Raw genomic sequence first — 25,514 nt, 5'->3', positions numbered from 1 at the left:
GGTAAGCCTGCATTGCTTTTTTCACGGGATTGTATGTCAGAGTTGGGGGGGGGGATGTGGGACATGGGGCAGCGGGGCGGTCGGCCGCGACCGTGCCTTCCCCTCCGGTGTCGCTGGCCAGCAACGCAGCCGGGGCGGATTCCAGGTTCCAGGGGTTTCTAGCCGGCTTGAAAGACCTGATGAGCAGGTTTGAGCCTGGTGGGGGGGGGGGCGTTTGCGGCTCCGGAATCTGCATGGGTGGCTCCGGGGGGGAAAGGGGGAGGGGGCAGGGGTGCCGGAGGCTGTGAGCGCGCCGAGCCAGTGGCGGCGCCTGTGGCAGTGACGGCGGTACCCGTCAAGGAAGTGGTGGGGGGGTCAGACAATGCAGAGGCAACTAAGTCTTCAGTGGAGGCCGCCGCGGAAGGGGCAAAGAAGCAGGATTTGGTTAGGCTGGCGGATGCGGCTAAGTGCGAGGTATACGTGTGCTTCGAGGGGCCCCTCGGAGCTCATTTAAAACCAGAGGTGCGCGAAAAAATCTGGAAAGGGGAATAGGTAGAGATTTTTGCGCTCCTGCCGTTAGAGAAGTTTAACTTGGACAGGGTTAGGCCGGAGGACAGCAAAAAAAGATGAGGAGAAGAGGCGCTACAGGCTCATTCCCAGGACGTTTGCGAACTGGTTGCAGGCCTTCACGATCATGGCGAGTGTGATTGGGGAGAAAAACCCAGAACACTGCTCTGCATTATTTTGCTACCTGGACGCCGTGGGAGAGGCATACCGAGTCTACGGGGGAACGGCATGGCTGTGGTATGATGAACAATTCCGACAGCGTAGGGCGATCGCCCGTCCTTGCGGTGGGACCACAAGGACATCAGTCTTTGGATGTGTCTGATGACTTCGGCGAGACCGGCGAGTCAGTTTTTTCCAGGAGGGGCCGGTGGGTCCACCAGCCCCGGACTATCGGCCGCAAGAAAAAAGGGGATGTGTTGGCAGTTTAACGAGGGAGCCTGCAAGTTTGGGGGGTCGTGCAAGTACAAGCACGAATGTTCTGGCTGTGGCGGCGGACACCCCCTGTCCCGCTGTTTTAAGCAGGGAAAAGGTAGGTCGGGAGATGCGGTTGGAAAGGGGGAAAACGCCGGTGAGAGTGGAAAAGATGCAGCCTTTCCTAGATAGGTATCCCGATAGGGAGGCGGCCCAGTTGCTGGCCCCCCGGGGGCTTTCGGAGGGTTTTCATATTCCATCTAGACTGGTCACCGCTCCCCCAGTAGCTCGCAATTTGCGATCGGCTCTGCAGCATGCGGACGTGGTTACGGAGAAACTGCGCAAGGAGGTGGCGTTGGGCCGCATGGGAGGTCCCTTCCCGGCGGCGCCAATTCCGGACTTGGTAATATCGCCTTTGGGTGTGGTGCCAAAGAAGGAACCCAACAAGTTTCGGTTAATACATCATTTGTCGTTCCCAAAAGGGGGTTCGGTGAATGATGCGATTGACCCAGAGGTTTGTGCAGTCTCCTACATGTCTTTTGATGCTGCTGTGTTTTGGGTACGCAAGTACGGACAGGGAGCACGGATGGCGAAGGCGGACATTGAGTCGGCGTTCCGTTTGCTCCCGGTTCATCCAGACAGCTTTCGCCTATTAGGTTGTCACTGGCAGGAGGAGTACTACGTGGATCGATGCTTGCCCATGGGATGCTCTGTATCATGTGCATTGTTCGAACAGTTTAGTTCGTTCCTTGTGGTGCGAGACGTCGCGGGAGTGAATTCGATCATACACTACTTGGATGACTTTCTCTGCGTGGGCCCGCCTGCCTCGGAGGTGTGTGCGATCCTTTTGGCTACGTTGGAGCACGTGGCGGAGAAGTTTGGGGTCCCGTTGGCACCGGAGAAGACCGAGGGGCCGGCGACAGTATTGAGTTTTTTGGGCATAGTGCTCGATTCAGACAGGATGGAATGTCGACTGCCGGAGGACAAGTTGATGGCGCTGAAGGCGGAAGTTCGCGGGACCATAGGATTGCGGAAAGTTCAACTCAGGCCTTTGCAATCGCTGCTGGGCAAGCTGAATTTTGCGTGTCGCATTTTGCCAATGGGAAGGGTGTTTTGCCGACAGCTGTCGGCTAGTACCGCAGGGGTGAAGTCGCCTAAGCACTACGTGCGCTTGGGTAAGATTCATAGGGAGGACCTGGAGTGCTGGCACACGTTCCTGGCTAATTTCAACAGTTCGGGAGGTGGAGGATGGGCAGGAGGCACGAGATCGGCGGCTGCTGGTTTTGTATTTTGTGTCGAGGCAGATGGAAGGCGGGGTGTCGGTGTCAGGGCTGGACAAGAAGTTGGCTGGTCTGGCATTGTGGTTTAAGTTTCAGGGCTGGCCGGCTCTGACCAAGGATTTCTGGGTTAAACAGGCGGTGAGGGGTTACAGGCACGCTAAGCCGGACAGGGACACGAGATGCCCGGTGTCATTCGAGCTGCTGGGCAGGTTGTTGACACAGGTGGGGGTCACCTGTTCATCGGCCTACGAGGTAGTTTTGTTTCGAGCAGCGTTCGCCTTGGCATTTTTTGGGGCGTTCAGGATTAGTGAGTTGGTGAGCCCTTCTAAGCAACAAAAAGGGGGGTTAGGGGTGGTGGATTTGGTTTGCGGGGCGGACAGACTGTCAATATGGTTACGGCGGTCGAAAACGGATCAGCGGGGCAGGGGCCGGAAAGGTGCAAGTTTTTGCATTGCACGGTTCTCCCCTGTGCCCAGTGGAGCTGGTAAGGGGGTTTCTGGCATTGCGGCCGGAGGTGGGGGGTTCGTTGCTGGTACATCAGGATGGGTCATCGCTTTCTAGGTTTCAATTCGTGGCGGTGTTTAAGAAGTGTTTGGCAGCATTGGGGCTGGGTAATCAGCAATTTTCCTCCCATTCGTTTCGGATAGGGGCAGCGACGGAAGCGGTTAGGTGGGGTTTGGACGAGGCGGCTGTCAAAGGGATTGGGAGGTGGGAGTTGAGGAGGTTCCGATCATATGTTCGCCCTCATCTGCTGGTTGTTTAAAAAGTTGTTGGTTTGGGGGGGGGGCATTACGGTACAGTAAGTGTCATGGTGTTGTGTGCTATAGACTGTTATGGGGTTGTTTTGTTCTTTTCTTACAGGTGGAACACAGGGCCTGGTCTGGATTGTAGGCCATTCCTACGTGTATTGGGGGGCTAGGAGAGGGGATGTTCGACCCGAGGCAAGGCAGCTCGGCTTTTCCAGACAGGATGCCTGGTGGTTTGGGGTGCCGGGCATGCTGTGGGGGAGGACGGTTTCGGAAGTGCATAAGTTTGCACGTCTGAGTAGGCCTCCTGACGTGTTGGTTTTACATGTTGGGGGCAATGATTTACGCCTTAAGTCCATGTTAGACCTGGTGCGGGATATCAAGTTTGATTTTTGGCAGCTTCGGTTGGCCTACTCGCAGATGGTCATCGTGTGGTCAGACATGGTGGCCAGGACCTCATGGAGGTTTGCCAGGTCTGTGAACAAGATCAATAGGGCAAGAAAAAAAGTGAACAAGGAGGTCAGTGGCTTCATGGTTAGAAATGGGGGGTTGGCTGTTCGTCACCTGGAACTGGAGGTGGACACGTGGCGGTACCTGCGGTGGGATGGAGTGCACCTGAATGACGTTGGGATTGACTTGTGGGCCCTGGGGTTGCAGGATGGAATTCAGAGAGCCTTGAGGGTTTGGCGGGGCACACAAGGGTAAGGTTTTCCCCTGGTGTGCTGTGGCGTGGTGTTGGTCTTTGCGGGTGGAGGTTAAACCCCAGTTATGGAAGAGTGCGGGACTCATCGGTGGTATGGGGCCCGTGGGTGGTGGTCCAGCTAACGGTGGTTTAGCTGGAAGGTGGTTACCGGGTGCACTGCGGTCAGTGGTTTGTGTCTCCGAGCCAGCAGGTCAGCTGGAGGCCTATTTTAGTTTTAAGGTACCGCAGTGCCGAATTGGAGATGGTGGTTAGAGTGGTGGGTTTTTCCTGCAAAGACCAACGGGTGGAGTTAACTGATATTACAGTTTTATACAGTTATGTTTATTGATGTTAATTTATTTGAATATTTAATAAAAAAAAGTTAATTGGCTGCTACGGCCAATTATTTACTCCAGATTGGTGTGGTCTCATTTTCTGGGGGGATTATGGGGAGATATATTGGTTACAATATGGGGGATGGTAGCCCATCTATTATAAGAGGGTCATGGGGTTTACCAGTTTGCTGTATTAGGTTGCCATTCAAAATGAATGAAACTGCAATGCAATATGTGTGTTGCAATAACACACTTTAACCACCTCAGTACAGTGCAGTTACACCCCCTTCCTGACCAGACCAATTTTCAGCTTTCAGCGCTCTCACACTTTGAATGACAATTACTCAGTCATCCAACACAGTATCCATATGAAACTTGCGTCCTTTTTTCCACACAAATAGAGCTTTCTTTTAGTGGTATTTAATCACTAGTGGGTTTTTTATTTTTTGTGCTATAAATAAAATAAAACGTAAATTTTGTGAAAAAAATGCCTTTTTCTTCGTTTCTGTCATAAATTTTTGCTAATTAGTAATTTTTCTTCATAAATTTTGGCCAAAATTTATACTGCTACATATCTTTGGTAAAAATAACCCACATTAGTATATATTATTTGGTCTTTGTGAAAGTTATAGAGTCTACAATCTATGGTGCCAATCACTAAAAATTCATCACTTCTGATCAGGCCTTCAGTACATCAGGTGTATCTCATTTCTTGAGACTCTAACTAGTCAGGAAAGTACAAATACCCCCCAAATGACCCCTTTTTACAAAGTAGACATCCCAAGGTATTAAGTAAGTAGCATGGTGAGTTTTTTTAAGTTGTCATTTTTTCCCACAATTCTTTGCAAAATGAAGATTTTTTTATTTTTTTTTTATTTTTTTTTACTAAATTGTCATATTATCAGGTTATTTCTCACACACAGCATATGTATACAACAAATTACCCCCCAAAATACATTCTGCTACTCTTCCCGAGTACGGCGATACCACATGTGTGAGACTTTTACACAGCCTGGCCACATACAGAGCACCAACATCGATGTAGTACCTTCAGACGTTCTACGAGCAAAAATGACGCATCTCATTTCTCAACCACCTATTACACTTTTGAAGGCCCTGGAGTACCAGGACAATGGAATTTCCCATAAAAACACCCCATTTTGGAAAGCTAACACCCCAACTTATAATCTGTGAGGCATAATGAGTCTTTTGAATGGTTAATTTTTTTCCAGAAGTTTTTGGAATATGTGGAAAAAAATTAAAACGCATTTTTTTTTACACAAAATTGTCAATTTATAAGATATTTCTAACACATAGCATGTATATAGCAAAAATGACACCCCAAAATACATTCTGCTACTCTTCCCGAGTACGGCGATACCACGTGTGTGAGACTTTTACACAGCCTGGCCACATACAGAGCACTAACATTGATGTAGTACCTTCAGACGTTCTATGAGCAAAAATTACGCATCTCATTTCTCAACCACCTATTACACTTTTGAAGGCCCTGGAGTACCAGCACAATGGAATTTCCCATAAAATTACCCCATTTTGGAAATCAAACACCCCAACGTATAATCTGTGAGGCATAATGAGTCTTTTGAACGGTTCATTTTTTCCAGAAGTTTTTGGAATATGTGGAAAAAAATTCAAACGCATTTTTTTTTTACACAAAATTGTCAATTTATAAGATATTTCTAACACATAACATGTATATAGCAAAAATTACACCCCAAAATACATTCTGCTACTCCTCCCGAGTATGGCGATACCACATGTGTAGGACTTTTACACAGCCTGGCCATATAGATGGGCCAAACATTGAAGTAGTACGTTCAGGCCTTCTAGGAGCATAAATGACACATCTTATTTCATTCCTACCCATCACACTTTTGAAGGTCCTGGACCACCAGGACAGTGAAATTACCCACAAAATGACCCCATTTTGGAAAGTAAACACCCCAACGTATATTCTATGAGACATGGGCTGCAAATAGGTACTCGGGTACTCTGATGGGCTGGAGATAGGTACTCGGGTACTCAGATGGACTGTGACAGGTACTCGGGTACTCAGATGGACTGGAACAGGTACTCGGGTACTCTGATTGCCTGGTGACAGGTACTCGGGTACTCTGATGGCCTGGTGACAGGTACTCGAGTACTCTGATGGCCTGGTGACAGGTACTCGAGTACTCTGATGGCCTGGTGACAGGTACTCGGGTACTCTGATGGCCTGGTGACAGGTACTCGGGTACTCTGATGGCCTGGTGACAGGTACTCGGGTACTCTGATGGCCTGGTGACAGGTACTCGGGTACTCTGATGGCCTGGTGACAAGTACTCAGGTACTCTGATGGCCTGGTGACAGGTACTCTGATGGTTTGGTGACTGGTATTTGGGTACTCTGAAGGGCGGTGACAGGTACTCAGATGAACTGTGACAGGTACTCGGGTACTCAGATGGGCTGTGACAGGTACTCGGTACTCTAATGGACTGTGACAGGTACTCGGTACTCTAATGGACTGTGACAGGTACTCGGTACTCTAATGGACTGTGACAGGTACTCGGTACTCTAATGGACTGTGACAGGTACTCGGGTACCCTGATGGGCCGTGACAGGTACTCGGGTACCCTGATGGGCCGTGACAGGTACTCGGGTACCCTGATGGGCCGTGACAGGTACTCGGGTACCCTGATGGGCCGTGACAGGTACTCGGGTACCCTGATGGGCCGTGACAGGTACTCAGGTATTCTGATGTGCCGTGACAGGTACTCGGGTACTCTGATGTGCCGTGACAGGTACTCGGGTACTCTGATGTGCCGTGACAGGTACTCGGGTACTCTGATGGGCCGGGACAGGTACTCGGGTACTCTGATGGGCCGGGACAGGTACTCGGGTACTCTGATGGGCCGGGACAGGTACTCGGGTACTCTGATGGGCCGGGACAGGTACTCGGGTACTCTGATGGGCCGGGACAGGTACTCGGGTACTCTGATGGGCCGGGACAGGTACTCGGGTACTCTGATGGGCTGGGACAGGTACTCGGGTACTCTGATGGGCTGGGACAGGTACTCGGGTACTCTGATGGCCTGGTGACAGGTACTCGGGTACTCTGATGGCCTGGTGACAGGTACTCGGGTACTCTGATGGCCTGGTGACAGGTACTCGGGTACTCTGATGGCCTGGTGACAGGTACTCGGGTACTCTGATGGCCTGGTGACAAGTACTCGGGTACTCTGATGGCCTGGTGACAGGTACTCTGATGGTTTGGTGACTGGTATTTGGGTACTCTGAAGGGCGGTGACAGGTACTCAGATGAACTGTGACAGGTACTCGGGTACTCAGATGGGCTGTGACAGGTACTCGGTACTCTAATGGACTGTGACAGGTACTCGGTACTCTAATGGACTGTGACAGGTACTCGGTACTCTAATGGACTGTGACAGGTACTCGGTACTCTAATGGACTGTGACAGGTACTCGGTACTCTAATGGACTGTGACAGGTACTCGGGTACCCTGATGGGCCGTGACAGGTACTCGGGTACCCTGATGGGCCGTGACAGGTACTCGGGTACCCTGATGGGCCGTGACAGGTACTCGGGTACCCTGATGGGCCGTGACAGGTACTCGGGTATTCTGATGTGCCGTGACAGGTACTCGGGTACTCTGATGTGCCGTGACAGGTACTCGGGTACTCTGATGTGCCGTGACAGGTACTCGGGTACTCTGATGGGCCGGGACAGGTACTCGGGTACTCTGATGGGCCGGGACAGGTACTCGGGTACTCTGATGGGCCGGGACAGGTACTCGGGTACTCTGATGGGCCGGGACAGGTACTCGGGTACTCAGATGAACTGTGACAGGTACTCGAGTACTCAGATGGGCTGGGACAGGTACTCGGGTACTCAGATGGGCTGGGACAGGTACTCGGGTACTCTGATGGGCTGGGACAGGTACTCGGGTACTCTGATGGGCTGGGACAGGTACTCGGGTACTCTGATGGGCTGGGACAGGTACTCGGGTACTCTGATGGGCTGGGACAGGTACTCGGGTACTCTGATGGGCTGGGACAGGTACTCGGGTACTCTGATGGGCTGGGACAGGTACTCGGGTACTCTGATGGGCTGGGACAGGTACTCTGATGGGCTGGGACAGGTACTCGGGTACTCTGATGGGCTGAGACAGGTACTCGGGTACTCTGATGGGCTGGGACAGGTACTCGGGTACTCTGATGGGCTGGGACAGGTACTCGGGTACTCTGATGGGCTGGGACAGGTACTCGGGTACTCTGATGGGCTGGGAAAGGTACTCGGGTACTCTGATGGGCTGGGACAGGTACTCAAATACTCTGATGGACTGTGACAGGTACTCTGATGGACTGTGATTGACAGGTACTATGAGGGGTGGTGACAGGTCCTCTTTATTGGGGGGGGGGGCAATCAGTATGTTTGGTGTACACTGTATGCGGTAACGAGATGTTACCGCAATCTCCTCCTCACACACGATCGGTGTGTGAGGAGGAGAACCCGGTAACATCCCGTTACCGCGGTTTGTTTACATTTTAGTGATCGGCTGTGAAAGGATCACAGCCGATCACGTGGGTAAACAGCCAGCCAATGGCTGTTTACCAGTGTCGGTGACGAGCAGTGTTCCCGGGGAACACGCCGCCACCGACGTGCACGCGCAGCGCGCTCGTGATCGCGTGCATGCGCCGTGCACGTAGGGGGTGTGACCATCTGTGATCGGCCGTGACTTCATCACGGCCGATCACGTGGTAAACAGCCATAACGAATGGCTGTTCACCCCCTTCGGTGGCGAGCGGTGTCTCCGTGACACGCCGCCACCGAAGAAACAGGGATGCGCGCGCGCGATCGCGCGCATCCCTGTTTAAACGGGAGGCCGTCATATGACGGCCTCCCGCCACAATAGCTGCGCCGCCTGGCCGTCATTTGACGGCCGGCGGTCAGCAACTAGTTAAGATGTATTTTTTATTGTGTGTTGCTGCAATGCATAGGTCTGAAAGGGTCCTTATTAAAAACACCTAGGGCCCATTCACGCTTATGGCTGGTTCACACATTTGCAGTTTACATGTGTTACTAGGCCCCTATGCAATTTGGTAATGTGGGAAAATATGTTATACACAAACTAATGTTTTGTGATGCAGTTCACTTTAAATGCCACCCCAATGTACTTTCCTGGTGCCTCCAACATTCTTCCTTTCTCCTTTTTTCCTCATACCTCTGGAACTGGTGAAAATTAGCAGTATGTCCATACCTCTACCTTTGGCAGCATCCGCCGGCTTCAGCAGTCCCTGTTCTTGGGTCGCTATTAGCACTGATAAGACTGGGAACCCCTTCTGTGGATCTTTTGGGGTCTCGCAGAGTTCCTCACAGGAACGCAGTCTGCTGATTTTTCAAGAGTAAAAGGAATGTGTGACGGACTGGGGTTTATATGGTCACAAAACAGACACCCCAAAGCAAAGTACATATTCATTTTTTTTTTTATATTTCTAAACATCTCCCTTCTATTCTATTAATAACCAGTAGATGGCAGAGAAGGTACACAAACAGAGTCTATATAAGGCCACACACCATGTGACTGGAAATTAAACTACTTCCAGCCATAAAGTCAGTGGTCATATCTCATGCTGTTTGTGTGATTCTTTGCAGGTATGTACTCTAAATTGTTCCTAATCTGTATTAACCTGTGATAGAAAGATTCCTAAACATCTTGAGCAGATGCAGAAAAAGTCTCAGCAGATTTTATGCTATAGTTTTGCTGTAATTAGAAGTTTAGAACAGCATGTGTCAGAAACAAGGGAAAAGTGCATAAGAACATGAAAATACTGCATTAGTCAGAACAAATGTCTATGATAAACACTAAACCTTTCTAAATAGGTATATTTAAACCTGATTTATTGGAAATTGCATAGATTTATAGAAGCACATGTTTTCTGTTATTTAATATAGAAAAAAACCTATTGTATGTAAAGCTTATGTATTGCATCATACAGACATGCAATGTGCACCATCTAGTGGTTAAAAAAGAGTACTACCATGAAAATATTTGTATTAAAGCAATACATTGCTAGTATGATTATTGCACACTTAAAGTGTACCAGAGAGATAAAGATAATTATCTATAACACTAAATAACAGGGATATATATGTTATTAAATTTAGTAATGTTCATTGTTGTAACTACGTTTTAAAATACTTTAGTTAAAATCGGTATTATATATATTGTTAATGGTTATAAACATGTGACTATAAAAATGTAAAAGATGTATTGTTATGTAAAAATTAAACTACTTCCAGCCATAAAGTCAGTGGTCATATCTCATGCTGTTTGTGTGATTCTTTGCAGTCCACGCCAAGCTGATCACCTTATCTCATCGCGTCTACAACCATTGGCTCTCTTAATTCACATTTTGAGGCCGGTAACATTTTGGGGGCTCATGTGCCGGGATTCGTTGTGTTACCAGTGAGAAGGAAGTGCGAGACAAGCGTGAGCCTGCTACAGAGCTACAAGGAGAGTCGTGAGAGTCATCTGCCTCGTGAGTGCAAGTCTTCAGATTGCAACAGAGATGGCGTCTCCTCATCGTGCGCTGATGTGGGATATCTGGAAACAAATTCATCTGCTTAATGAAGAACAGCTGCATAGCCTTGCTATTACGCTGGGAGATGAAAGAGAAGTGGACGTTCCATCAGTGACTGGTACCAACGAAATGGAACTTGTTGAATTTATTGAAGATTACTTGAGAAGTGATCAGCTGGAAAAGTTGGAAGATCAAGGTATGTCTTACCTACTCATTATCCAAGACAAGATCAATGAACTAAAACTTAACAAGGAAAGTACACCAACTGTGGACATTGCAACCGCTGCAAAAAAAAATAAGTAGTGGGACTGCAAGGACTGAACAGGTATCGGAGGTGGTGAGATTAACTGATGTTGTTGCTTTATTGCCACGTAGAGAATTTAAAATGCATGGTGGTGTAATTTCAGATCATGGTTCGGACATGGGTTACAGTAGCGTGTGCAGACAAATTGACGAGGGTCTAACAGAAAAATTCCCTGAATCTGAAATTATACGCACAGTGTTGAGAATAATCAAACCTGGTAATTTTAAAGATATGTTGACTGACAAAGATGATCTTACTGTTGCTGAATTGAAAAGGTTTTTGAAGTCACATATGAGAGAACGAAGTGGTAATGAGTTATTTCAGGACCTTAGCAATGCTACCCAGCAAGAAAGAGAAACAACACAACAATTTGTTTACAGGCTAGTGGGGTTAAAACAAAAAGTTCTGTCTACATCACAACATGATAGGCGAGAGCTTAGCTATGACAAAAAACTGGTGCAAGGCATATTCCTTCATACACTGTATCAGGGACTAAATGAGAAAAATTCTAATGTTAGACGAGATATCAAGCCTTACGTGTCTGATTTGACAGTAACGGATGACTTTATCATAGAGCAAGTCACCAGATCAGTTGATGAGGAAACAGAAAGGCAGAGACGCTTAAACAGTGCACCTAAACATAAACCTCTTACTGTTCATTCATCCCAGACACCAGGGAATAGCGAAAAAGAAACCTTCCAAAAGAGAGTTGAGGGAGATGTTAAAGCAAATCACACTGCATTAATGGAACTAACAACACAGGTCTCTGCTCTCACAAAGAACCTGGAAAAGATGATGAAGCTAACTCCTATTGTTGGAAACCAAATGACTAAGCCACTAACCAATGTTCAAGTTCCAGATACAACTCACTGCAAGCCCAGGTGTGATGATTGCATTAAACGAGAGAGTCAGAACTGCTACCATTGTTTCTACTGTGGTTGGACAGGACACAGAGCGGTTGATTGCTTGAAGAAAAGAAGGCAGTCGGGAAACGACAGACGGTCACTGGGAAAGGGACAACCAGTGACCACCTCAAATGATCTGTCCCATGCTAAGGTAAACAGGGTATTCACCCACCGGTCAACTAGAACACTCCCAAAAGAGAATGGATTCTCCAAACAACACGTAGCACAATTAATTGGAGGAAAATGCCTACTGTCATGTCAAATGAATGGTGTTCCGGTTGACATGTTGATGGACACAGGAGCTCAGGTCAGCATTGTCGGGAAGGCATGGTTAGAAAAGTTTCTACCCAGCGTCTCCATTAGGCACATACAAGATTTACTTTGTGATGACAACTTATCCATTACAGCTGCAAATGGTTCTATCATTCCATTCATCGGGTGGATTGAAGTCTGCCTGGAATTCGAAAGTAGTGGACATGGAAACTTAGCCATTTATGTGCCAATGCTGGTGAGTGACTGCTGTAATGACAATCCAATTCTTGGGTTTAATGTTATCGAAGAATTGATCAGAGAAAACCGTAACCGACCAAACAGCACCCAAAACCTGACTATCTTGCTGAGTGAAGCTATGAAAGTAAGACAGAGTGTAGCGAATAACATTGTCAATGCTGTCAGTCAAGCAACTGACCCAGGAGAAATATTCGATAGTCGTATGGTCAAAGTGGGGAAGAAGGGACTCCAGATTAAAGGAGGCGAGCTCTGTGAAGTCAAATGCAGAATTAGAGCGTGGCCGAAAGGAGGAATCATGTCATTTGAACCACTTCCCGAATATCCAGTTGAGGAAGGACTTGAACTATTTCCTTCAGTGGTAGATGTGCCAGATGGGTTCTCTAAACTGGTGAAGATACCTATACTGAACCGTGCTCCACATGACATCTACCTTCCACCCAGAACAGTATTGGGTACCATTTCTCCAGCAGCTGAGATTCTACCATTGTCTCCAAACAAAGACGATGGAAAGGGAATTGATCAGAAGAAAAGGGTGTTTCATGTAAACCAGTTGAATCAAGTGGACACTGGAAATCAGCTACCCACTAACAAATCTGTTAAGTGGCACCCACCTGTCAATTTGGAAGATCTCTCAGAAGAAGAACAGGAGATAGCGAGACAAATGTTATATGATGAATCAGATGTCTTTGCTCGAGATGAGGGAGACATAGGATGCATCCCTAACCTGAAACTGAGGATAAATCTGAAAGATGAAACTCCTGTCCAGAAACGCTACAATTCGATACCGAAACCCCTATACAAAGAAGTGAAAGAATATATCCAAAACCTTCTTGACCGAGGTTGGGTAACAAAATCTTCTTCCGCATACTCATCACCAGTTGTTTGTGTTCGAAAGAAGGACAGTAGCCTACGACTATGTGTTGACTTTAGGGAGTTAAACCGAAAGACTATCCCAGATAGACATCCACTACCCAGAATACAAGATCTGCTGGATAGCTTAGGAGGATTTACGTGGTTCTCAATCCTGGACCAGGGTAGTGCGTATCATCAAGGCTTTGTGCATGAAGATTCCAGACATCTGACGGCTTTCAGCGCCCCCTGGGGACTCCTGGAGTGGAACCGTATTCCATTTGGATTAACGAATGCCCCAGCAGCTTTTCAGAGATGCATGGAGAATGTATTAGAGGGCATCAGAGACAAATGTTGTTCTCCATACTTGGATGACGTACTTTGCTACTCCAAAACTTTTCAGGAGCATGTCAATGATATTAGGCAAGTGCTTAGTCGAATGCGTGAGCATGGTATCAAACTTAGACCGAAGAAGTGTGAACTCTTTAAACGACAGATTCGATACCTTGGACGAATGGTGTCAGAAGAAGGCATAAAAATTGACCCAAAAGATCTTGAAGCGGTATTACATTTGAAAAGGAAAGAACCAAAAACAGTGGGAGGAGTCAGATCTTTGTTAGGATTCCTGAGCTACTACAGGTCCTTCATTCAAGATTTCTCTCGACTTGCTAAACCACTGTATGAACTTTTGCAGAACACTGAGAAAGAATCTGCTACATCCATCCCCAAAAACAATCGGAGGGAATCTACAAAGAAAAACGGGAACAAAGCACAAGTGCCATCTAAAACACTGATTCAATGGACACCCAAACATCAAGCTGTAGTATCCAGACTGGTGGACATGCTAACCAATCCACCAATTCTAGCATACCCTGATTTTGACTTACCCTTCGTCTTACACACTGATGCTTCCAATGAAGGCCTAGGTGCTGTACTATACCAACGACAAGGAGAAAAACTTCGTGTTATTGGGTTTGGCTCCAGAACATTGACTCCAGCAGAGCGCAATTACCATCTTCACTCTGGTAAACTTGAGTTTTTAGCTCTCAAGTGGGCAGTCTGTGACAAATTCAGAGATTACTTGTACTACGCTCCAACATTCACCGTTTACACAGACAACAACCCATTGACATATGTATTAAGTACTGCCAGACTGAATGCTGTGGGTCATCGCTGGGTTGGCGAGTTGGCTGATTTCCACTTCGATATCAGGTACAGGCCAGGTAAACAGAATGCAGACGCAGATACACTGTCACGATTTCCGGTGGAACTCACGAAGAATCTGAGTGAGTACACAGAGCTTGTACCATCTGAGGTTGTGTCAGCTATGTGGCAAGGGAGCAAAGCTGTTGACGAAGAAGAGGCATTATGGGTGGCTTCATTGACTCTTCACTCAGAAAGTGATGTGGCCGAAGAATTGCTGAAAGGACAGACAATCTGCCCAATGACTCAGGAGAATATCAGAGCATTACAACAAGACGATACCAACATTAGAGAAGTGGTCTGGCTTAAGGAGAACGACTGGATTCCAAACCACAAAGAAAAGGAGAGTATGACCAGCAAAACAAGACGTTTGATACATGAATGGAATAAACTCAGTCGATGAAGGAATCCTCTACCGATACTCTGGAACCCGAAAACAGCTAGTTCTACCAGAAAAGTTGAAACCATTGGTCTTAAGAAATCTTCATGATGACATGGGTCACATTGGTACTGACAAGGTAACCCACCTAGCACGTGAACGATTTTACTGGCCATTTATGCAAAAAGACATTGATGAATATGTGCTGAAGAAGTGCAGCTGCATCAAACGAAAGCGTCCAAATATCACCGAAAGAGCACCTATGGGTTCGATTACTACCAGTTCACCTTTGGAGTTAGTATCCATTGATTATCTTCACTTGGAGAAAAGCAAAGGAGGATATGAGTATATACTTGTAATAGTTGACCATTTCACACGCTTTGCACAAGCGTATCCAACTAAGAACAAATCTGGAAAAACGGCGGCAGAAAAGATCTTTCAAGATTTCATACCACGTTTTGGCTATCCAGAGAAACTCCACCATGACCAAGGAAGAGAATTTGAAAACAACTTATTTCAGACATTGCAACGATTGGCAGGGATTTCTCATTCAAGAACTACTCCATACCATCCACAGGGTAACCCAGTGGAGAGACTGAACCGTACTTTGTTACAGATGCTTCGCACCTTAGAGGAAGAGAAAAAGTCAGATTGGAAAGAACATCTTCCACATATGGTTCATGCATATAATTACACCAGGCATGAAGCCACAGGATACTCGCCATTCTTTCTATTGTATGGAAGATCTCCTCGTTTGGCAATTGACCTAATGCTCAACCTAAATTTGGAAAAGGAATCAGAAAGGCAACCAACATTTACTCAGAAATGGGCATCTAGAATGCAAGAAGCTTACAAAATCGCATCCGAGAATAGCAAAAAATCATCTGCTAAAGGGAAGAAGTACTATGACAAAAAGATAAAAGGAGCACCTCTTCAACCGGGTGATCGGGTCTTAGTACGAAATCTCTCTGAAAGAGGAGGACCTGGTAAACTTCGTTCATACTGGGAAGAATCAGTACACAAAGTGGTAGAAAGAATCAAAGATGGGAATGTGTACAAAATTCAGCCTGAAAGTGGTAAAAAGACTATTCGAGTACTGCACAGAAATCTTTTACTACCAGTAAATGACCTACCAATTGAAGGACACATTCCAAGAGTACCGATGAAACAAAGACAATCAAGTAACAGAAAGGATACCAGAATGGATGTGGACCAGGAGGAGGAATGTTCAGATGAAGAAAGATGGTATTATCCTTATATACCAGAGACTACAGAAAGTCATGATTGTGTTGTGTCTCAACCAAACTCTCAAAACGTACAGAAAATCCCATTAAGAGTTTCTGCTGAAGAGTTCTATCCTACAACTACCACACCCAATGTTGAACAAGAACAAAATGATGGAACAGTAGTTGGCGACCAAATCTGGGCTACAGACATGGTGGGACTACACACTGCAGAATTACCCTCATTAAGTCAAGACTTACCTGTGAACCAAGATATGCAAATGGAGAATGATGTTGATGGAGAAGACTCAACTCCTGTCAGAAGATCTACCAGACAAGTTAAGCCTAAAGAGATCTTTACGTATGACACACTAGGTCAGCCAAGATACATACCAAGTCAGATTCACACCATACAAACTCCTACAATGCTAGCTACTCCCATGACATGCCAGGTAGTTAACGTAGCTCCTTGGTGGCAACAAGTACCTATTTGGGTTACTTAAATCACTAAATAGTGTTCAGATACCAATTGAGTTTAATGTCGGGAGCCATTAACTGAAGGAGGGGAGAGTGTGATGGACTGGGGTTTATATGGTCACAAAACAGACACCCCAAAGCAAAGTACATATTCATTTTTTTTTTAAATATTTCTAAACATCTCCCTTCTATTCTATTAATAACCAGTAGATGGCAGAGAAGGTACACAAACAGAGTCTATATAAGGCCACACACCATGTGACTGGAAATTAAACTACTTCCAGCCATAAAGTCAGTGGTCATATCTCATGCTGTTTGTGTGATTCTTTGCAGGTATGTACTCTAAATTGTTTCTAATCTGTATTAACCTGTGATAGAAAGATTCCTAAACATCTTGAGCAGATGCAGAAAAAGTCTCAGCAGATTTTATGCTATAGTTTTGCTGTAATTAGAAGTTTAGAACAGCATGTGTCAGAAACAAGGGAAAGTGCATAAGAACATGAAAATACTGCATTAGTCAGAACAAATGTCTATGATAAACACTAAACCTTTCTAAATAGGTATATTTAAACCTGATTTATTGGAAATTGCATAGATTTATAGAAGCACATGTTTTCTGTTATTTAATATAGAAAAAAACCTATTGTATGTAAAGCTTATGTATTGCATCATACAGACATGCAATGTGCACCATCTAGTGGTTAAAAAAGAGTACTACCATGAAAATATTTGTATTAAAGCAATACATTGCTAGTATGATTATTGCACACTTAAAGTGTACCAGAGAGATAAAGATAATTATCTATAACACTGAATAACAGGGATATATATGTTATTAAATTTAGTAATGTTCATTGTTGTAACTACGTTTTAAAATACTTTAGTTAAAATCGGTATTATATATATTGTTAATGGTTATAAACATGTGACTATAAAAATGTAAAAGATGTATTGTTATGTAAAAATTAAACTACTTCCAGCCATAAAGTCAGTGGTCATATCTCATGCTGTTTGTGTGATTCTTTGCAGTCCACGCCAAGCTGATCACCTTATCTCATCGCGTCTACAACCATTGGCTCTCTTAATTCACATTTTGAGGCCGGTAACAAATGCTGGTGGATATGGTGGGAGGATCAGCTTTCTTTCTTCCTCAGTCAGTTCGGGTTTTTTTTTCTTCTTCTTTATGTTCTAGATTAAAATCACAAAGCTTTGGTGAAGCTTTAAAATATAGGAAAAGACAGAGAGCAGAAAAAAATGTCCCCTTTAAGGGTTTTCTCTATTCCTGGCCAGAATGGCAGGTTAGGGGACCATCTGCACCGTTTTTTTTTCTCCCCTTGGCACTTAGAGTCCTACCGTGGCCATGGGGTTCTGGTTCCCACTCCCAACTGCTCGCTGTACTGGCGGTGGGGAAAGGAGGAGGGAGTGCTGGCATCCTCTCGATGTGACATGCCGTGTATCCGAGGCTCAGTGTGCATGCATGACTGGGAATAACACAGCTGAAGGCAATATCTGTCGAAAGCCTTCAACAGCCGCTAGTGCGCTTGCGTGCACAGGCACGTTGGGCGGAGAGGCCTCGGCCACCATCTTGCTTCAGGGAAAACTGCTTAAAATCAATTGCTGTTGCCAGTAAGGGGTTGGACTTTTCAATTAAGCTCACCTCTTTTCCCTTTAAAATTTGGCTCCACTTTGGACTCAGGGCTGCTCTGCATATCCAGTGTGTGCCCTGCAGTCCAAAACGCTTCTGTTGGCTTTTCTGCAAAGAGTTCTGTTCTTTCTCTTTCTTTGTCTTCCTGCAGCTAATCCTCCTGCCCATTTTCGCCATTTTGACCCTATCGCCACAAAGTCAAGATCCTCTTATATCCAATAGGTATGCAACCATCTGTTTGTGAGTATACATAGTATAGTATATATAGTAAAAAAATAAAAATAAATAAAAAAAAAGAAGTGTGCCACTTACAAACAAACCCTGTTTGTTTCGACCCTGTTCCCGCAAAGTGGTTCAGAAAGTCTGCAAGATGCTAAGACGACGACAGTCCTCACGCTCTCCACATCATAAGTCTTCCAGGAGATTTGAATCTCAAAGACATCGTCACTCTCCTTCACCCCCATCTTGAGGGTCAAGCAAGAAGTGCTGGGCATGTGGCGCTGTACCACTCCCTGATTAATTGGTCTATAAGGACTGTGACAGACCTAGCCGGAACCAAGGCTTTTGGAGGGGACTGAATGCGAGCCTCTTGCCCACCGATTATGGGCCCTGGCATTTGGGGGAACGGTGCTCTTTGTGAGCTGTATGCCTGGGGACCCCTGAGGTGGTGTTACTTGGATTCAGGTCCATGTCCCCCCCCCCCCCCCAAGACACACAGACTCTGGATATGTATATGCCATATTAGCAATAGTGACTGAATCACACTGTTGGGACACAAACTGTTAGATGCTAATGTCATGAACTCCAGCCACCTGTCTGTTGTGTAAATGAGTCTAGTCTGGCTTGTAGAGTATTCCACACATTGTTGCTGTGCTAATCAACCCCGTGTTGATGTTTAAGGTAATGTGTATTGAATAGTCAGTCAGTGAGCTAGGAGACATAAAGTCTTATCTTTCAGACTAGTCTGGGTCAATGATAAGATAATTAGCTCATGCTAATTAGGTTAGGTTTTAGTCATCCTGCTGTATATATTTGTGGGAGATCTAAAAAAAAAAGCTATTCCTGATGTGTTGTCTAGTTTTTGGGGGTTCCTATAGCCAGATCCTTGGCGTCATGTTCCAGGAGTTAGGAAGCGGTATACTCACGGAAACACTCAAGTGGAGTATGGGGGATAGGTTTCGTCACAAGGACTGTCTCAGGGACTACACAGCCAACCAAGAACTTGAGAGTCAACAGGTGGTCAATCTGCTCAAACAGACCATGAAGGATTCTTTCTCAGAACTGGCGGCCATAATTCCTGCCCATCCAGCTTCTCAGGTTGTTCAGGCACAAGACCTAGACCCTGGCACTTCAGGTCCTTCAATGGGCAGTAACCCGCTACCTACATCAGGAAGCACAGCCAGGCATTCTTCTCCTGAGGATCCTTCTGGGGAGTCTTCAGAGTGAACTGAGCCATTGCTTTCAGTGTTTCCTTGGTCCAGCCGTTTCTCAAGGTGGTGAAAAATCCTTTTGGTTAGAAGGACCCGGGAAAAATCACCTCAGGCATTGCGCTAACGTCCGTTTCCAACGCTATTAGGTCATGGATGGAAAACATAGAGACGGCCCTCCACCAAGATGTCCCCAAGGATGACATAACCAAGGCTCTAGAGGAGCTTAAGTTGGCGGTGGATTTTGTGGGTGAAGCAGCCATTGACACGTTCGGCTAACTCAATGCTACAATCGGTCATGGCAAAACAAGCCCTATGGCTGAAACCATGGACTGCTGATCTTGCATCAACACAAAATTGATGCAAGATTCCTTTTGATGGCAAATCCCTCTTTGGCGAAAAGCTTGATAAAGCAATTTACCGAGTAACGGGGGAAATCTGGCTTGCTTCCTCAAGACAGGAAGGTCAGGAGAACAAGAAATGATTTGTCTCACTTCCGGCAATCAAACGCCAGAGACTTTAGGCAGTCTCACCCCTTTAAAGATAATAAAAGATTGTGGCAAGGCACTCAGATGTCCTTTCTGGGCGCCATAAGGAACAAGACCCTCACCGCTCCCCAGGAGGGGACGAAGACTTTTTGACGCCACAGGGGCGGAGACACCTCCAGTAGAAGCACGGCTAAAATATTTCGTACCAGTCTGGGCTGCCAGATGCCAGGACCCATGTGTCCTATCAACAGTTCGGTACGAACATTTCTGGACCTTTTCTCATCAGCCTCCTCACACATCTTTCAAAGAAACCCAGACGCCGTCCTCCCCACAGAAAGCTCTGGCTTTAAATCAGTTTAAAAAGTCACTACAGCTTCAAGGGGCAGCAGTAGCTGTCCCCCCATTGGAACAATTTACGGGTTTCTATTCCACCCTCTTCCTGGTACAGAAGAAAACAGGCGACTGGAGACCTGTAATAGATCTGAAAACACTCAACAGATACATCCATCTTGAGAGTTTCAAGATGGAGTCGCTGCAGAAGTCATACAACCAAGAGATTGGTTGATATCGATAGATCTGCAGGACGCTTACATCTATGTCCCTATACTACCATGTTTTCAAAAGTATCTAAGGTTTGCAGTGGGTCATGTCCACTTTCAATTCCAGGCTCTGCCATTCGGGCCGTGCACCTCCCCTCAGGTGTTTACGAAGGTGTTGATATCTGTCCTGGTCCCTCTTACTATCAAACAACCTGAATCAACTTATAGCACCACAAATTAAGGGACATAGGGCGATTCTGGGCCTGGACAACAAAGCTACAGTTTCATATCTTCGGAAACAAGGGGGCACCCACAGCAAAACACTTCTGAGGGAAGTGGACCTATAATGGTCTGGGCCGAAAGGAACCTGGTGGACCTCAGAGCAATATATTTCCCAGGAAAAATAAACACAGAGGCAGATGTCTTATCGAGGAGATTTGGGGACAACAACAAGTGGTCACTCCACCCCCATGTGTTCAACCAAATTTCCCATTTATGGCAGACCCCACAGGTGGACCTCTTTGCTACCTAGGAGAATACCAAACTCAGGAAATTCTTCTCTCGCCTTTCACACCCACAAGCAGAGGGCGTAGACACATTATCATGTCCTTGGATCTACAAGACGGCTTATGCCTTTCCTCCTCAACCACTCATCTTGAAATTTCTCCTCAGGCTCCTAAAGGAATCCGTCCAAACACTAGCACACTACACTATTGGCCGAAGAGATTTTGGTCCCCCCTAGCCATGCAACTCAGTGTGAATCCTCCATTCCCCCCTTCCTGCAGTTGTTGACCAGGGGAGGCTGATCCATCCAGAAACTGGATCTTCGAATATGGAGGTTGAAAGATTGAGGTTCGAGTTGTTAGGGTGTTCCCAAGAAGTCATATCCACCCTGCTGAAAACCTGAAAGCCAACAACCAATGCAATATATGCAAAGATTTGGGACAAGTTCTTAGCCTATGCCACAGGAAAGGAGTTTGATCCAGTCTCCCTTGCCACTGCCGATGTTTTGAGTTTTCTTCAAACTGGTCTCGATTTGGGACTCAGCCAGAGCTCCCTTAAAGTGCAAGTGTCGGCACTCTCTGCAGCAACCAACACAAGTTGGGCAGAAGATCCTCTAGTGCAGGGGTCTCAAACTGGTGGCCCTCCAGCTGTTGAAAAACTACAAGTCCCATGAGGCATTGCAAGGCTGACAGTTAAGAGCAAGACTCCCAAAGGCAATGGCATGATGGGACTTGTAGTTTTGCAACATCTGGAGGGCCGCCAGTTTGAGGCCCCCGCTCTAGCGGTTACATTCCTCAGAGGTGTACTGAAGTTGCATCCTCCACCCAGGCATTCCTTTCGGAAATGGGACCTTCCTCTAATACTGGAAGTCTTATCTGCTCACTCATTCATGCCGGTAGAAAAAAATCCCAATTTGGAATCTAACCTTAAAAACAACTTTTCTCCTGGCTATCACATCCGGCAGGGGTAAATTGGAACTTCACTCCCTGGGCATAAGGGATGAACGTATATCCTTTATTCCAGACAGGGTAGAACTTCGCCCTCTCTAACGGTTCACACCTAAAGTCACCACGAAGGCACATGTATTGGAACCATGGACATTATCAGTCTTTTCTGACTCAGAATCAAACTCCTGCCATGAGTTAGATATATCCAAAGTCTTCAGGGCCTACTTGGAAGCCACAGCAAAATGTAGGAACTCTGAAAGACTTTACATCATCCCGTGGGGGCAAAAATAGACTAAGGGAAGCTTCCACCAGAACCTTGGCATCCTGGGTTGTCAAGTTAATGCAAAAAGCTTACAGGCTTAAGACCTTGGAACCTCCAGCTCAGGTGAATCATCTTGGGTAGTGAGAGCGAATGTTTCTCTAGAAAAAAATATGCAGGGCCGCCTCTTGGTATTCTCGTCACATGCTCCTTAAACACTACCGTATTGATCCCGGGGCTCTTACAACAGTAAAGTTCGGGAGAAGAGCACTTCATGCCGCTATGTCTGTGTCTACTTAAATTTTTTTAATTAAAGCATTAAACCCACCCATGTGAGCTAGTTATCTATCATATGTATGCTTCCATGGAGGCACCAGGAAAATGGAAAATTGTATCATACTTACAGTAATTTTCCTTTCCTGGTGCCTATCCATGGCAGCATATACTCCCACCCTCGATATTCTATATTACGGAGAATGTTGGGGGAGGGGCTATGCCTTTAATTTATGCTATTCACTAATCCTGAAGGAGTAGTCAAGGCAGAGCTCTATCACATGTATGCTGCCATGGATAAGCACCAGGAAAGGAAAATTACGGTAAGTATGATACAATGTTCCATTATTACAGCAACATAAGCATGCTGCTGCATACCAGAATACACATTTCTTGTTTTGTGGTGTGCTGCCTTAAAAAAAAAAAAAAAGGCTGCATCTGTTTTTTGTGTGTCAAGGTACTCTGCCAGCCAATTCTAAATGAATCAATGCACAGTAATGCATTAACATACATCCATTACTTATAGTTACATAGTTAATCAGGTTGAATAAAAACACCAGTTCAACCAATAGAAAAAAAGAATTAAAAAAATGAATGCAAAGCAGTTTAAACAGGCCTAACACTTATTATGGGTACATTTTTTTTTGTTTATTGTTTTAAGCACATTGGGACATGTGTTTGCGGAAAATGCTGCATTTAATAAATATAAGCAAAACAATTATTGGTTATTGTATGAGTTATCATATGAATTAATACTTTAAAATGTTACTTTTTTATATGGGACTCCTGCATATCAGTTCCTGCCCTAAGGTGAGTCCAGTGTCTCTATCTATGCGTACACACAGGCCAATAAAAGGGAAAGCCAATTAATCTGCAGGTATTTTTTTATTTAATTGTCAAATTAAACACACAAACATAGAGAGAATGTATGCATTCATCAAAAAAGTGTATTCTCTGTGAGAACTGAACATAAAAGAGTGTTGCAGGTCAAGAGTGTTAACCTCTTATTAATAAATGCTGCATTTAATAAAGATGAGCTACAAGAGTTATCTGGACCGTTAGTATGGTGTTTTCGACAACTGATATCGCTTTTTTGTCAGATAAAATCTGGATTTGCAGACTATAAAATTTTTGTCGGATGTGAACTCCAAGTCCGATTTTCATTTCATTAGTACAGTTTTCGTATGAAAAAATTGTTGGAGCAAGACTACACATGCTCAAACTAAAGAATACATACAAAACTGATCAATACATTGGGGGTTATTTACAAATGGCAAATCCACTTTGCACTGCAAATGCACTTGAAAGTGCACTGTAAGTGCACTTGGAAGTGCAGTCGCCCTAAATCTAAGGGGTAGATATAAAATGGGTGGAAGCTCTGCTGATTTTATCATCCAATCATGTGCAAGCTAAAATGCTGTTTTTTATTTTCCTTGCATGTCCCCCTCGGATCTACACTGACTGCCTTTAGTAAATTATCCCCATTACGTCACTTTTGACGTTGTATTCTGTCGTACGAAAATGTTCGTATTGTGAGTAACCTCTTCACTTTTGACATGAGATTAGCATGCCACAAAAAACGGACGTTCGGTCATCCGAAAATCTAAGCGTGTGTACAAGGCTTAACACAATACAACTATTCACATGAGTCACTTCTCTTAGAGAAGCACACAGTCCAATGTGCCTACTACATACACACATGAGCCAATATTAGGGAAAGCCAATTATTTCACCAGTGTTTTTTTTTGTATTGTCAGATGAAATACATATATTAAACAAACTCAGAATGTATAAATTTAACAAAGAGTGTGTTCCCAGTAAGAAACAGAACTCAAAAGAGTGCTAACCTCTTATTAATAAATGCTGCATTTAATTAAAAAAAAACGCAATATACAGAAATAAAAGCAGAGTTTAGCCATTGTACTGAACAGGAAAATGAGTAGAAGACATTAAAAAAAAATTAAAAAGGTAAAAATACTTGTTTATTATCCTTCTGTAAGCTGAAGTTATACCTGATTCTTTTTAAACTAAATCAATTAATAAAAAAATGGACACAATGCAAGTATTGTGTTTAAAACAGCTTCTTAATTTGCACCAATTATTTGAAATTTTCAGCAGAACAGTGCCACTAAAATAGATCTTTTCTTGTTAAGAAAAAAAAATGTAATAATTTAATGGACAATTATGTTGTTTGCCGTTCACATTCTTTGTAAATTGCCCTACACTGTTGGAAAATTAGCATATTATCTGTAGCAAATCAAATTAAGCAATCAGTTTTGATAGGAAGCATTGTGTAAATGTTTTTTTTTTCCAAGGCTCAGTTGCTCTAAATATTTTCTGGTTACAGTTAATTAAGAAGGGAATTTAATTCTGAATGTTTAGATTTAGAATTACTGTTTTTTTGTTTTGTTTTTTTTTAAATAAAATTACTTTCACAAGAATTACAATTAGATTTGCCAATGAACAGAAAGAGTTGTATGGACCTACCTCGCAATGGATGGAGCTGCACTTCGTTACTGGATACAGAAACACTTTTCTCTCTCTTAATCTTTTGTGCCTGAATCTTATGACCATCACGGGTTCAACTTCTAAGTAACCCTTTGATTTATTTTAATTAGCATGAAAGCTGGAATGATCAGTTCCTTTTATTCTCATCCTTCAAGAATCCAGGCACCCGCTGAGTGACTCTCATGAAGCAAATCTGCAACCTTGTGTGCAAGAATGGTCACTACATAAAATGGTCATCACGAATTTTGTGTCTTGGCTTGTTCTTTTGTTTTATTGCTTATTATCATTTATTATTATTTGATCATTTATTTATCATTTGTTTTATCATTTATTACCTATAAAAGTGATCACACATACAAAGGTGGCATTCTATCTAGTAATAACAATATAGTGAATGGGACAAGTCCACCCCCTTGACTTTCCACTGAGATTTCTTTTGACGTGTTTTTCACAATTCTAAATTTACAGTATG

General features: G+C 44.8%; 1 protein-coding gene across 1 annotated transcript in view; it reads right to left on the bottom strand.

Annotated features, from left to right (window-relative positions):
- Positions 1-25,166, bottom strand: part of MLANA (melan-A) — a 46,353-nt gene extending 21,187 nt beyond the window's left edge. Inside the window, exon 1 of the mRNA XM_077475051.1 lies at positions 25,022-25,166. The gene's annotated coding sequence lies outside the window, so the exon portion shown is untranslated. The remainder of the gene's footprint in view (positions 1-25,021) is intronic.
- Between the last annotated feature and the right edge of the window lie 348 nt (positions 25,167-25,514).

The sequence above is a fragment of the Lithobates pipiens genome, unplaced genomic scaffold (genome assembly GCF_037356315.1).
Source record: "Lithobates pipiens isolate NorthernLeopardFrog02 unplaced genomic scaffold, aLitPip1_a1.2 Scaffold_13, whole genome shotgun sequence".
Classification (NCBI taxonomy): Eukaryota; Metazoa; Chordata; class Amphibia; order Anura; family Ranidae; genus Lithobates; species Lithobates pipiens.
Note: the sequence above shows the minus strand (reverse complement) of the source record. Positions and strands in the feature narration are given on the sequence as shown.